The sequence below is a fragment of the Bos indicus x Bos taurus genome, chromosome 13 (genome assembly GCF_003369695.1).
Source record: "Bos indicus x Bos taurus breed Angus x Brahman F1 hybrid chromosome 13, Bos_hybrid_MaternalHap_v2.0, whole genome shotgun sequence".
NCBI classification, from domain to species: Eukaryota; Metazoa; Chordata; class Mammalia; order Artiodactyla; family Bovidae; genus Bos; species Bos indicus x Bos taurus.
The window spans coordinates 24,008,916-24,022,641 of NC_040088.1; the positions used below are offsets into that span (position 1 = coordinate 24,008,916).

The 13,726-nt window shown below is 47.0% G+C and overlaps 1 pseudogene across 1 annotated transcript; it reads right to left on the bottom strand.

Moving 5' to 3' along the window:
* Positions 1-3,566: 3,566 nt before the first annotated feature.
* LOC113903195 lies at positions 3,567-4,274 on the bottom strand (annotated as a pseudogene). The gene has a single exon (XR_003514041.1). The product of XR_003514041.1 is annotated as a 60S ribosomal protein L9 pseudogene (transcript).
* Between the last annotated feature and the right edge of the window lie 9,452 nt (positions 4,275-13,726).

Below are 13,726 nucleotides of genomic sequence, written 5' to 3' on the forward strand. Positions count from 1 at the left end.
AGTTTTTCATGAGTTCTTTGAGCCTTCTGGCAAATTATCAAACCTGAAGAGGTGTTCATGGGAACCCCCAATTTGTAGCCAGTTGGTCAGAAGTGCTGGAGGCCTGGGCTTGTGATTGGCATCTAAAGTGGGGTCAGTCTCTCTTTTTTGTAATTGGAAGATAATTGCTTTATAATACTGTGTTGGTTTCTGCCATATATCAACATGAATCAGCCGTATGTCCCATCCTTCTTGAACCTCCTTCCCACCTCCCAGCCTATCTCACCCCTCTAGTTTGTCACAGAGCATCAGGTTTGAGCCCCTGTGTCATATAGCAAATTCCCACTGGTTATCTATATTGCATTTGTAATGTATATGTTCCAATGCTGCTGTCTCCATCCATCCCACTCTCCTCTCTCCCCTCTGCCTGTGTCCGTAAGTCTGTTCTCCTTGCAAGTAGGTTCATCAGTACCATCCTTCTAGATTCCATATATATGGGCCAGTCTTATGAGGCTGAGGAGTTAGTATCCTAATGAGTTAAACTGTGGGAAACCCCCACCCCGCCCCCCGCCATACACCTGGTGTGAGCAGTGGGTAGTAGAGAAAAAAACATGCTTCTCCCTTTAGAGGCTCTTCATTTCTCCTCCACGAAGTGTCTTAAATCTTTAACATAAAAAAAATTATTTCAAAGCATCTTGCCATTCGGACCGGAAGGAGAGCTGAGCCCACAGACAGCAAAGAGAATGCAATTTTACTGAACCCGACACAGTTTTCTTAGCTCTGATGCTCATAGAATTCATGCGCTGGCTAAAAAGACAGTTTATGGTTGTCTGCTGAAATTTCCAGAGTGGTAACGTAGAAATGTGGCTAATATTTTTATTTTTTCTCTTAGGGAAGTTAAAATTTTCTCCGAAGGAATATCTTCAAATAGCTCTTGCTTTGACCCCAGGTGATTTTAATTAAAATCGGAGTAGAGAATTCCCTGGTGATCCAGTGCTTGGGACTCTGAGCTTTCATTGCCAAGGGCCCGGGGTTCTATCCCTGGTCAGGAAACTAAGATCCCACAGCTGAGAGGCGCAGCCAAAAAAATTAAAAAATTAAATAAATAAATAAAATAATGATAATAGTTAAAAAAAAAAAAAAAAAAAGACTGATGGTTCCTGAAATGCTAGTTCCTGAGAAGGAGGATTTAGGCATGGCAATGTACTTTAAATGTTGGGGGTTGGTCTTCAAGTGGGATCTTCTTAGAAAGCCCAGACTTTACTTGGATTGTACCCTTATTTGGGTTGTCTTGCTACTGGGGTGCTGATGGAAATGGGAGCAGGGAGATAGCCCTCTATGTGCATGCGTGCTAAGTCGCTTCAGTCATGCGACCCTATAGACTGTAGCTCGCCAGGCTCCTCTGTCCATGGGATTCTCCAGGCAAGAATACTGGAGTGGGTTGCCATGCCCTCCTGTAGGGGATCTTCCCGACCCAGGGATTGACCCCCAGGTCTCTTATGTGTTTTGCATTGGCAGGCAGGTTCTTTACCACTAGCGCCACCTGGGAAGCTCCATAGACCCCTATAATAATAGCCAAACATCACATAGCACCTAGGATGCTTTCTACGTGCTTCCCAAGTATAAACTCATTTAAACCTCAAAACGACCCCTTGAGGTAGGTCCTTTGCAACCTCTCTAAGACCACACAACCAGCAAGAGTCACAGGACCTTGACGCATCCTGCCTCCTGCCCTTCAGAGAGGCTTGGTTTCTGGCTCTGCAGCTGCCTAGCCGGGCAGGCTTGGACACTTATGTTCTCGGAGCCTCATTCCCCAGCTGCAGAACAAGGGTGATTCTGGAGTTGTTGGGCAGCCTTGAAAGCACCCGATGTGGGTGCTGCCCAGAGGAAAGTTGTGCTCATTGTGCTGACCTAGACCTGGGGCAAGCCTGGTACCAGGATTCGGGTTGTGCTGCATCTCCAGACTGAGCTGAGGGTCTGTGCAGGGAGCAGCTGCCAGCGCCCTGGACTGTGCACTGCCCAACTGCACGTGGAAGAATGGGCTAGGCCACTCTGGAAGCCTCTCCCCATAAAACCCTGACATTAAGTATTATTCCTCATTTGCTGTCTCTCCTCCCCACTTCCCTTCCTCTCTGCCCCTAACCCCTTTCAAAAATATACTTATTTATTTATTTGGCTGTGCTGAGTCTTAGTTGCGGTATGTGAGATCTAGTTCCCTGACCAGGGATTGAACCCAGGCCCCCTGCATTGGGAGTTCAGAGTCTTAGCCACTGGACGATAAGGGAAGTCCTCTCCCCAAGTCAGTTGATCCCTTTCTTTAAGAACCTAACAAGCAGGACAGACAGTGTGAGCGCAGGGCAGGTGCTAGGCAGGATAAGGAGAGGATTAAGCCCTTTGTTGATTGCTCATGCTCTCTCTGCAGAGACAAGCCCTGCAGTATTGCTGAAACATCCTCTTGGAAGCCACGTTCTCTGGGGCCCCATCTGGATGGCCTCTGGCTGGGTGGAGCTCCCACGGGCCCAGCCTTCTCGGGGAGGCTGCCAACCTCAGAGCGGGTGAACTAAGGAATTCACTTTGGGTTGGTCTCCATTCTGGGGCCAAGTCGACTCATCTTTGGGGCCAGTTGCTTCAGACCTCAGAGACAAGCCGCATCCTGCCAAGAGGCGTCTGTCTCCCAAATGCAGGGCCCAGGGGTGTGGTCCTTCAAGCATCCCCACCTGGGTCCCCTTCCTCCTCCCATTTCTCCTGGTTTATGGAGGAAACATACAACTTCCTCTTCCAACCTCAGTCCTGTCCCTCCCTTGCTCCAGGTCCCACCCTTTGTGACCTTCTCCAGGATTTCAAGTCTTTTAATTATTCTCTGCATCTCCCAAATCTTCCATCTCTTCCTTTGCATCTTGTAAGCCTGCAGAACTACTTCTTTTTGCTTTTTTTCTTTTTTTTTTTCTTAGTAAGCCCACAGATTTTATTGATGGACTAGACACAGTATGTAAGACAAAGTTAAATGTTTTGCCTGAGAAATTACACGGTTAGAGTTTCTAACAAATGAGACAGGGGAGGACTGCAGGTTTAGGGGCAACCCTACCGTACTGTATAGTAGTATATCTGAAGTATGACACATGGAACGTTTCTTAAGTTTTTTTAAAGCTATCAAAGACTAGGATATACATGTGGCTGAAATCTGAGTATAACTGAGAGAATCTTAGACTACAGCAACCATGTTTATCATAAATACAAATTAACTCCATCTTTTAATTCTTACTAAGACAGTATCACTTCTCAGCTGCTTTTTCAGTTACTGTGACTCAGGCATTTGCCTCACAAATATTCAAATCTGTGCCACTGCAAAATTAGATTCCTAGGGCATCTCCGAAAGTTCTTCCCATGATAACCATATTCCTCTTGCCTGAAATGCCCTTGGTATTCCTTCAAGCCCCCTCTGCCATTAAGTCTTGCTAACATCTTTCTAACAACAACAAAATGAATCAACCACTCCTATTCCTTCTGTTATTGTTTTTAACACACTAGAATTTACTTAACTGCTTACTGGCCAAATAGTTTGAAATGATAATCAGTAGGAAAAAATCTCAAATCAAGAGTTTTTATTGTCTCTTTAAAACATCACAACTGAGTCCATAGAACCGTCTATCTTGTTTCTGCAGCAGGATCACTGAGATCTTATTCATCAGCCTGCTGAACTGTTCCTTTTTCAGAAACATAGATACCATCCAAAAATTTTCTGATATCCTTGTTTTTAACTGTGGTGGCTTGCTGAATCAAAGCAGCTGAATTTGACACAAGTTCAATGTCATTTCCTTCAAGAATCAACTCATCTCTCTGGGCTTGAGATACTGAACAGGCAACCCCTGGCCTCATTCGAACCCTGCGTATGTATTTTTCACCCCAAAAATTTTGGATTTCCACAAGAGAACCATTCTCCTGAATAACAACGTTGATGGGGAAGTGGGCATACACCGACCTCATCTTGTAACGGAAACCCAGTGTAACACCCTTGATCATGTTCTGTACGTGACTACAGATTGTGCGAACAGTGGCCAGTTCCTTTCTGTTTCCCCACCATTTGTCAACACGGAGCCTCTTCTTTTTCTTTCCAAGGAGACTGAGTTCTACATTGATGTGATTGAAGTCCCTCCGCAGGGTGCCTCTGGGGCCCTTCACAATAACTGTCCGTCCCTTCAAGTTAATGTCGACATTTTCTGGGATGTCGACAGTCTGGTTGCTGAGAATGGTCTTCATTCTCGCAGTAGATGTGGCAAAAAAAGAGCTGCTTTTTTTTCTTTTCCCTTTTTTCGGTTGCGCTGCAGAGTTTGGAGAATCTTAGTTCCCCAACCCAGAATTGAACCTGTGCCCTCTGCAGTGGGAGCTCGGAGTCCTAACCACTGGATTATAGAAACTAAGTTTTTTCCTTCCAAACGGATGGTCAGTTCCTTCCAAATGATAGATTATAGAATCGGCTTCTGCCTTTCACATATTAAATCATAACACCATCTTCTAGAATTGTAAATACATCCTCGGCTAGTTCTGTTTATTCATATTATACTTATCATTACTGTCACTTGAAGAATGGAGGAAGAGGTTGGTTATAGTCTATTTGGACACCCCTTGGCTTCCTTATGAGTTGTGTTCCAAGTGTTTGGGACCTAGCAGGGGCTGGATCCAGTCGACTTCCCCAATGGCTCAGTAGGTAAAGCATCTGCCTGCAGTGCAAAAGACATAGGAGACATGGGTTCAATTCCTGGGTCAGGAAGATCCCCTGGAGGAGGAAATAGCAACCCACTCCAGTATTTCTTGCCTGAAAAATCTCCTGGACAGAGGATCTTTATGAGCTACAGCCCAAAAGGTGGCAAAGAATTGGACAGTACTCTTGCCTGGAAAATCCCATGGATGGAGGAGCCTGGTAGGCTGCAGTCCATGGGGTCGCGAAGAGTTGGATACGACTGAGCGATTTCACTTTCACTTTTCACTTTCATGCATTGGAGAAGGAAATGGCAACCCACTCCAGTGTTCTTGCCTGGAGAATCCAAGGGAGGTGGGAACCTGGTGGGCTTCCGTCCATTGGGTCGCACAGAGTAGGACACGACTGAAGCGACTTAGCAGCAGTAGCAGCAGCAGAGCGTGAACACACGCTCACTCACACACACACACACACACAGACTGGACCGGTACTGGTGAATGAATGAAATCACTCTCAAACCAGAGTTCCAGGTGTCATGTTATTAGCCTCCAGCAGTTAATTTCAGCACACCCATAAGACCAAACATGGCTTTCACTCTCCAGATCACAGAACCATAGAATGCCAGCATGGCAGGGTTCCCCAAGGGCCCACTGCCCTTCTCTGAATGCATCAGGTGAGCTGCCTGAACCATCGCATTGCACTGAGTAGGTGGGCTGCAGGCTGGGCAGGGGCAGGGCACAGGGGCCAGACATACCTGGGCTTGTGGATTTACTCTCAGTGTGGTGAGAAGCCCTTGGGGAATTAAACACGTCACCTGATCTGATTTCCTTTTTGTTTGCTTTACTTTTTTAAAGATCACTGCAAATCTCTGGAAAACCAGATCCAGGACTGGAGAGAGAAAGCAGAGAGATGTTTGGGGAAAAAAAAAAAAAATGTTTGCACAATTGTGACCCCAAAGGAGCCCATCCCCACCCTAATACCCACCCTTAATGGCAGTGACTGAAGTCAGCTCGCCACCTTGTGGTTAAACATAGGAACTGCACCCTCCCATCCTCGTTCCCACTGCTCCACCGCAGGGGTGGAATCAGGGTTTGAACCCCACTAACGGGTGCTACCAGACTTGTCTGGGATCTAGAGGCCTACGTTCAAGTCCTGGCTTGACCACCCTGGTTGTACGACCCAGAGGATTCATGTTTCTTACCCAAATCATGGAGACTGAAATGCTCTCATCTCAAGGGCAAATAACGTTGTCGCTGACACTGGCTTTTGCAAACTCTCGAGTACGGTTGAGGGGATTGCCCTTCAGAGGTTGCAGGAAGAGCATCTTCCTTCAGTGTTAGCTTAAAACAAGGACATAAAAGGCCTAGATGGCTTGGATGTTTAGCACTGGAAGGGATTTGGGGGTCATAATCTGTGTGTGGGGCGGGGGGGGGGTGGGTGGGGGTCACACATCTGCTCAGGTGTGTCTGACTCCTTGTGACCCCAAGGACTGTATGTAGCCAGCCAGGCTCCTCTGTCCATGGAATTCTCCAGGCAAGAATACTGGAGTGGGTAACCATTTCCTTCTCCAGGGGATCTTCCTGACCTGGGGATCAAACCTGGATCTTCTGCATTGCAAGCGGATTCTTTACCACTGAATCAACAGGGAGTGACCTCCTTATTTCACAGAGAAAGAAGCTGAGGCTCTGGAGAAAAGAAAGCAGAAGCCAAGACTTTTCAAGACTCGTACTGTTGGACTCGGCCTTGCTGCTTCTCAGTTTAGCAGTAAAGTGAAAGCTCTGGGTACCGGCAAGGACCCTTGTGGACAGAGGGTCTGAGGAGGGCATTGCAGAAGTGGGTCCAGTGAGGACAGAAGCTGCATCTTCAATGTGAGGATGAGGAGGTGCCCAGGGAACCTAGGAGTGGTACTGGGTGCTCCGGGAAGCACCCCCTGTGTGGGATTTGGGGCATTTAATGAAGATCTTGCCCCAAACCCCATCACTTTACAGAAGAGGAAGCTGTGACGCAGGGAGAAGAAAGAGGGGAGGGACCTTGCACTCCACCAGGCTGCCTTTTCAGGAGCTGCTCCAACTCAGCAAACTGTGGCTATAGGTGCCATCCTTTGATTCTGATCAAATACCTGTTGTCTTAGAGGGATGATGGAACTATGCACTTCACAGCCCTATTATTCCATTTTATCCCATTTTATCTTCCCAGCAGCCTGGCAAGTGGGATTCTCTGGCAGGGTCCAGACTTGAACCTATTTGCTCAGCTCAAGAAACTGGGTTCACAGCCACTAACACATACGGTATCACCAGAAGCTTTGAGCTTTTGGGGAACAGGGTGTTATATAAAGAGATGGAGAAGTGTTTCTTAGTGGCCTACTGGTTAGGATTCTGGGCTTTCACTACTGTGGCCTGGGTGTAATCCCTGGTGGTGGAACTGAGATCTCGCAAGCTGCATGGTATGGCCAAAAAAAAAAAAGAAGAGGTTATTAGGAAGTATTTTCTCCTAGGAGGACCGTCCTCAAAATTTACTTACATCTTCTCTGTCACCCAGAGCACACCAACTACCCCTACTCATAGCTTTGTGAAAAATGAAATAGAAGACACCAAGCCACTGGCATAAAGCTCCTGCCTCAGTTCCTGACATACAGTCGGGACCCAGATAGAGGCATCTTCTTCCACTGGTCCCCCCAGCCCTCAGCTGCTCCCCACCCCCACCTGCTCGAGAACCCAGATGAATGAAGCCTCCAGGGAGGGGAAGGAGGGAAGCGTGAATGCCTCCAGGGGTTCTTCCCACCCTGTAACAGTACACCCGTGGGAAGAGGGGCAGGAACATCCCTGCTGGAAATACCCCAGCTCGCTGAGGGCGATGGCCACCCCATTGTCTCTCGTGAAGAACAAAATCTGCCCCAGGAGTTCTGGCGGCGGGGAGGGGCAGATGCCATCTGAGACTCCTCCGGCCTGAACCCCCAAAAGGAGCCATCAGATCCCACACCTGAGCTGCTTCGTGGGTCGACCCTCCTGGAGTGTCCGGATGCCATATACCTGGCGTCCGCTGGCAGCCTTGGGTCATCCTTGCCAGAGTGTCCTCAATGCCGTGGACAGGAAAGTCCCAGTCTGACTCTGCTGTTGTTCCTGAGTTTCTTTCGGAGCATTTCTAACGAAGACTGGGGATCGGAATCAGCCGGAGCCCTTTCACAGATTGCAGACGGACCAAGGGATGGACAAACGAGGGGGTGAAAGAGGAATTCAGGTGCTCCCTTTCCCACCCCACTCTTTGGAACTGGGGATCATCTTTTATCTCGCACAGTGCCTCGTGTCTGTATTAGACTGGTTGCACATTTCTGGGGTCCAGTTGAAGGTCTTTGTGGAGCCAATATCAAAACTGTATTTTTTGCCACCCCATAAGCTAGAGATCACTTTAAAATGCACCCTCTGGGGACTTCCCTGGCAGTCCAAAGGTTAAGACTGCACTTCCACTGCAGGAGGCGTAGGTTTGATTCCTGGGGCGGGGCAGGGAACTAAGATCCCGCAAGCAGCAAAGCCACACAAACAAAAGAAACTCACAAAAAATCCACTGAATAAAATAGGAATCCTTGAGTTCACACTGACATAAATTTTAAAATGAATGAGTAAATGAGGAAAAAAGAAGCGCTTCTTAACACTGCAATGCAAACTAATTAAATGTAAAGAGAAGGATGGAATTAGAAAATTACTCTTTGGCAGTCATCATAAGAATAATTCAGACAAGAAACATCCATGGAGGCTAAAATTAGTGAGTGAAAGTAGAACAGCGATGGAAAATTAAATATCTCACCTTGAAACACTTATTAAATACAGACAAGGAGAAGTAACATTGCTGCGGAGAAACTTGACCAAAACACCTTAATCTAGAGATCAGTGCTCACATCAGCAGTCACAGGACAAGTTGAAATCATGTGCTACCTGACAGGAGACAAGAAGAACAAAACATCCCCTCTGTGAAATTCCAGGCAGACATGTAACTGGAGTCTCATCCCAGGAAACACGTGCGTACATGCTCAGTTGTGTTCAACTCTTGTGACCCCAAGGAACTGTAGCCTGCCAGCCTCCTCTGTCCTTTGAATTCTCCAGGCAAGAATATGGGAGTGGGCTGCCATTTCCTCCTCCAGGGATCTTCCTGACCCAGGGTTCAAACCCTCCGCCTCCTGCGTCTCCCGCATTGGCAGGCGGGTTCTTCACCGCTAGCACCACGAGGGACACCTCATTCAGCAAATACCTGTCCTGTAATCTTCAAAGACGTCAAGGTCATGAGAGCTGAGCAAAGACAGAGGAAAGTCTCCGAATGGAAAAGACAGAAAAGACGAGACAACTACGGCAGAGTGTGACTGAGATTGGATTCTTTTTTTAATTTTTTCTATTTTTTATTTTGAAGATTTCAAACATATAGAAAAGGTGAAAAACTGATAGACTATATTAAGATTTTGCCACATAAACTTTACATGAATATGCATCAACGCATTGCTGTCTGTCAAATACATTTGTCTAAATACCATTATCATATCTCAAGCAAATGATGACCATTCCCTAGAGATTAGATCCTTTTAATATAAAGGAAGTATTACTAGGATGATTGGCAAAACTTTTAACAAAAAGTATACTCAAGCTAAATCTAGCAAAAGATGTATAAAATCTTTATAAAGAAAGTGTAAAACTTGACCAGAGGGCATAAACTTAGGCTTAAGTCAATGGGAAGATACCATGATCGTGTCAGCTTGGTACCCAGTTAAATTGCCTTGACTGGACTTCATTTCCCTGTGGGTTTGTGGTTAAGATGAATCTAGAGATTCTGGTTCAAGGCTTGGCAGACAGCGGCACCCTTATAGTTTTTATGTTCACACTGTTGGACCACGGTCACCAGGTGCTTCTGCAGGTCATATACCTGGCCGGTTACCTGCTAGTGTTCACTTCCCCTTCCCTCCCCCTGGTCTGCCTTACTCAGTGTGGGGGCAGCTCCCACTGCCTATGTTCGGCTCAAGTATGGGTTCCTTTTCTTATAGGTGCTATTGGACCCTGACTTCCCAGAGGCCAGGAACATCCTTGATTTTCCTCCAGGTGTTCAGCAGCAGGGCCCTTGGTCTTGGGCAGAGACCCTCACACAGTGGGCTTTTAAGATCGTCAATTGAATATTAACCTGAGCACCCAAGGTTGGCTGGCTTGTGATGACTATGTCAGGCACAGTGCCCCAAGCCCTCAGATCTCCAGTTCTAGACCAGTGGTCCTCAAAGTGTGGTCCCAGACCAGCAGAATCAGCACCACCAAACTCCTGCCCACCCCTCCTTCCACCAAGACCAACTGAATCAGAATCAGAACTGTGCTTAGTTGCTCAGTCATGTCCAACTCTTTGTGATCCCGTGGACTGTACCCCACCAGGCTTCTCTGCCCATGGAGATTCTCCAGGCAAGAATACTGGAGTGGGTTGCCATGCCCTCCTCCAGGGGATCTTTCCAACCCAGGGATCAAACCCAGGTCTCCTGTATCGAAGGTGGATTCTTTACTGTCTGAGCCACCAGGAAAGCCTATCCCTTCTCCAGGGGATCTTCCCGACTCAGGAATCGAACTAGGATCTCCTGCATTGCAGGTGGATTCTTTACCAGCTGAGCTACCAAGGAAGCCCGGAATCAGAGAAAAACTAGAGGGTTATGCCCAGCAATCTACCATTTAACAATCCCTTCAGGGACTCTGATGCATATTAACAATGGAGAATGACATTGAGAACACTTGAATTCCAGAGTTTTGGAAGACGGCTAATTATAAGGCAACTGGGTTAATTCCCAGCAAGAAGATGGAAGAGACTTCTCAGAGGTCCACTGTTCATTCCCACAGGGATCTGCATTTCCAGCCGCCCACCTGGGGAGCTGACCCCCAAAGATGGCATGCTTAAGGCTCAAGTTAGACTTTCCCATTTTAAATCTCTGCTTTCACTGTTTATAATAGCCAGGACATGGAAGCAACATAGATGTCCATCAGTAAAAGAATGCATAAGAAAGCTGTGGTACATATACATAATGGAATATTACTCAGCCATTAAAAAGAATCCATTTGAATCAATTCTAATGAGGTGGATGAAACTGGAGCCTATTATACAGAGTGAAGTGAGCCAGAAAGAAAAACACCAATACAGTATACTAACACATATATATGGAATTTAGAAAGATGGTAACGATAACCCTATATGTGAGACAGCAAAAGAGACACAGATATATAGAACAGTCTTTTGGACTCTGTGGGAGAAGGCGAGGGTGGGATGATGTGAGAGAACAGCATTGAAACATGTCTATTATCATATGTGAAACAGATCGCCAGTCCAGGTTCGATGCATGAGACAGGGTGTTCAGGGCTGGTGCACTGGGATGACCCAGAGGGATGGGATGGGGAGTGAGGTAGGAGGGGGGCTCAGGATGGGGAACCATGTAAACCCATGGCTGGTTCATGTCAATGTATGGCAAAAACCATACATTGGACTGTAGCCTACCAGGTTCCTCCGTCCATGGGATTTTCCAGGCAAGAGTACTGGAGTGGGTTGCCATTGCCTTCTCCAATGTGTATATTTAGGTGTCCCCTATTTAAATTTTTAAATCTTTGAAGCTGTTGAATTTTTTATCTGTGAATTAGAATCATAGTATTTGTTTCATAAAACAAAGTGTTTTGTTTACAGAAAAAACATCTTTTTTTTTGGAATAATGCTAAAAATGATTAGCCTTATTTCAAAAATATTTGAAAATGTCAAATATGTCTTAATAAAACTAAAAGGAAAATGTGTTTGACAACATTGAAATAATAGCCAGTAATCTCCCATGCCTTCCCCCACCGGATCTCAGGCCTGAGGCAGATGTCAGAGTTAGGGTTCCCAGCAGAGTTAGGGAAGGAGAGCCCAGTGGAGGGGTGAGCCTGGAGACCAGCAATGGGAATGTTCGCATCTTCTCCCTAAACTTCTGGGGACTCCTGACCCTGACTGCCTTGGCAGGGTGGAACCTCCTGGGTCTGAAAGGGCTCTTCCATCCCCTACTAGCCCCTGTGGGCTGGTGTGGCTCCAGGAACGGGCACCAACTTGGTGGCACTCACACTGTAGTATCTATCTCCATGGTATCTGGGAAGGTCGCCTATCACCGTTTTGGAAAGCAGCATTGATATCTACACCAAACAAGAGGCACGTCCGGAGCCTGAGAGGAAACAGCGACCGTGGGGGAGGAAGGTCAGGCCCAAGGGTCTTCAGCTCCCTCAAGACCTGCCAGATCACAGACGAACCTGCAACGTATCCTTGGAAATCATTTTTGCAAGGTATACAACTGGCCGTGTGAGTTAGGAAATGAAGCGTGGGAAGGATACTGAGGACTGGCGGTAGTAGCCTGGCTGAGATTCTCCTGGTTATCCCAGTAACTCCTGCTCTTGGCTCTGCTCCATCCTGAGAAAACAAATGAGGAGCGATTCCCCAGTTCCTCCATTTCTGACCTCAGTGCTGAGATGCATTAACCCCAGCTCTGTGCCAGGTTTATCCCACCATAGCTTTTCTTTTATCAGCACAGTAACTTTCCCAGGCTGTTACTTGTATCATCCTTATTCTGCAAAGACTAAATAAAGCTCAGAGAGTTACTTAGTAACTCAGTCAACATCGCCCAGCCTGGAAGTGGCAGGGGAGGGATATGAAGCCCAGGGAGTTTAGCTCTAGCCTGTATTCTAGCTTCTCTGCTTTTCTCTGCTGACAATTATCACATAGCTTCTCTCTCTTGAATGTTTGGCATGTTTGTTTCTCATGACTCCTGTAACAAATTACCATAAACTCAGTAACCTAAAACAACACATTTTTATTGTCTTACAGTTCTGGAGGGCAGAAGTCTAAAATGGGTTGGCAGAGCTGTGTTTCTTCTCGAGGTTTTAAGTGAAAAATCCATTCTTTTGCCCTTTCCGGCTTGTAGAGACTACCTGCCTTCCTTGATCCAGGAAGGTTTTAAAGCCATCATTCCAGCCTCTGCCTCCATCATTACATGTCTACCTCTGATCTCCTGCCCCCTCTGGTAAGGATCTTTGTGATGATGCTGGGTCCACCCAGACAATCCAGGATAACTCCCCATTTCAAGATACTTCATCATGTCTGCAAAGCCCCTCTTGCCGAGTAAGGTGTCCTACTCCCAGATTCTGGTCGTATGCATGCGGGTAGCTTTTGGAGACCACTATTGTGTCTAGCCGGAGAAGGCAATGGCATCCCACTCCAGTACTTTTGCCTGGAAAATCCCATGGATGGAGGAGCCTGGTGGGCTGCAGTCCATGGGGTTGCTGACAGTCGGACACGACTGAGCGACTTCACTTTCACTTTTCACTTTCATGTATTGGAGAAGGAAATGGCAACCCACTCCAGTGTTCTTGCCTGGAGAATCCCAGGGATGGGGAAGCCTGGTGGGCTGCCGTCTCTGGGGTCGCACAGAGTCGGACACGCCTGAAGCGACTTAGCAGCAGCAGCATTGTGTCTAGCACGCTTGGTTGTTTCCGTTTTGTTCAGTTCAGTTCAGTCGCTCAGTCGTGTCCGACTCTCTGCGACCCCATGAACCGCAGCACGTCAGGCCTCCCTGTCCATCACTAACTCCCGGAGTTCACCCAAACCTATGTCCATTGTGTCAGTGATGCCATCCAACCATCTCATCCTCTGTTGTCCCCTTCTCCTCCTGCCCTCAATCTTTCCCAGCATCAGGGTCTTTTCAAATGAGTCAGCTCTCCGCATCAGTTGGCCAAAGTATTGGAGTTTCAGCTTCAGTGTCAGTCCCTCCAATGAACACCCAGGATTGATCTCCTTTAGAATGGACTGGTTGGATCTCCTTGCAGTCCAAGGGATTCTCAAGAGTCTTCTCCAACACCACAGTTCAAAAGCATCAATTCTTTGGCGCTCAGCTTTCGTTACAGTCCAACTCTCACATCCATACATGACCACTGGAAAAACCATAGCCTTGACTAGACTGACCTTTGTTGGCAAAGTAATGTCTCTGCTTTTGAATATGCTATCTAGGTCATAACTTTTCTTCCAAGGAGTAAGCGT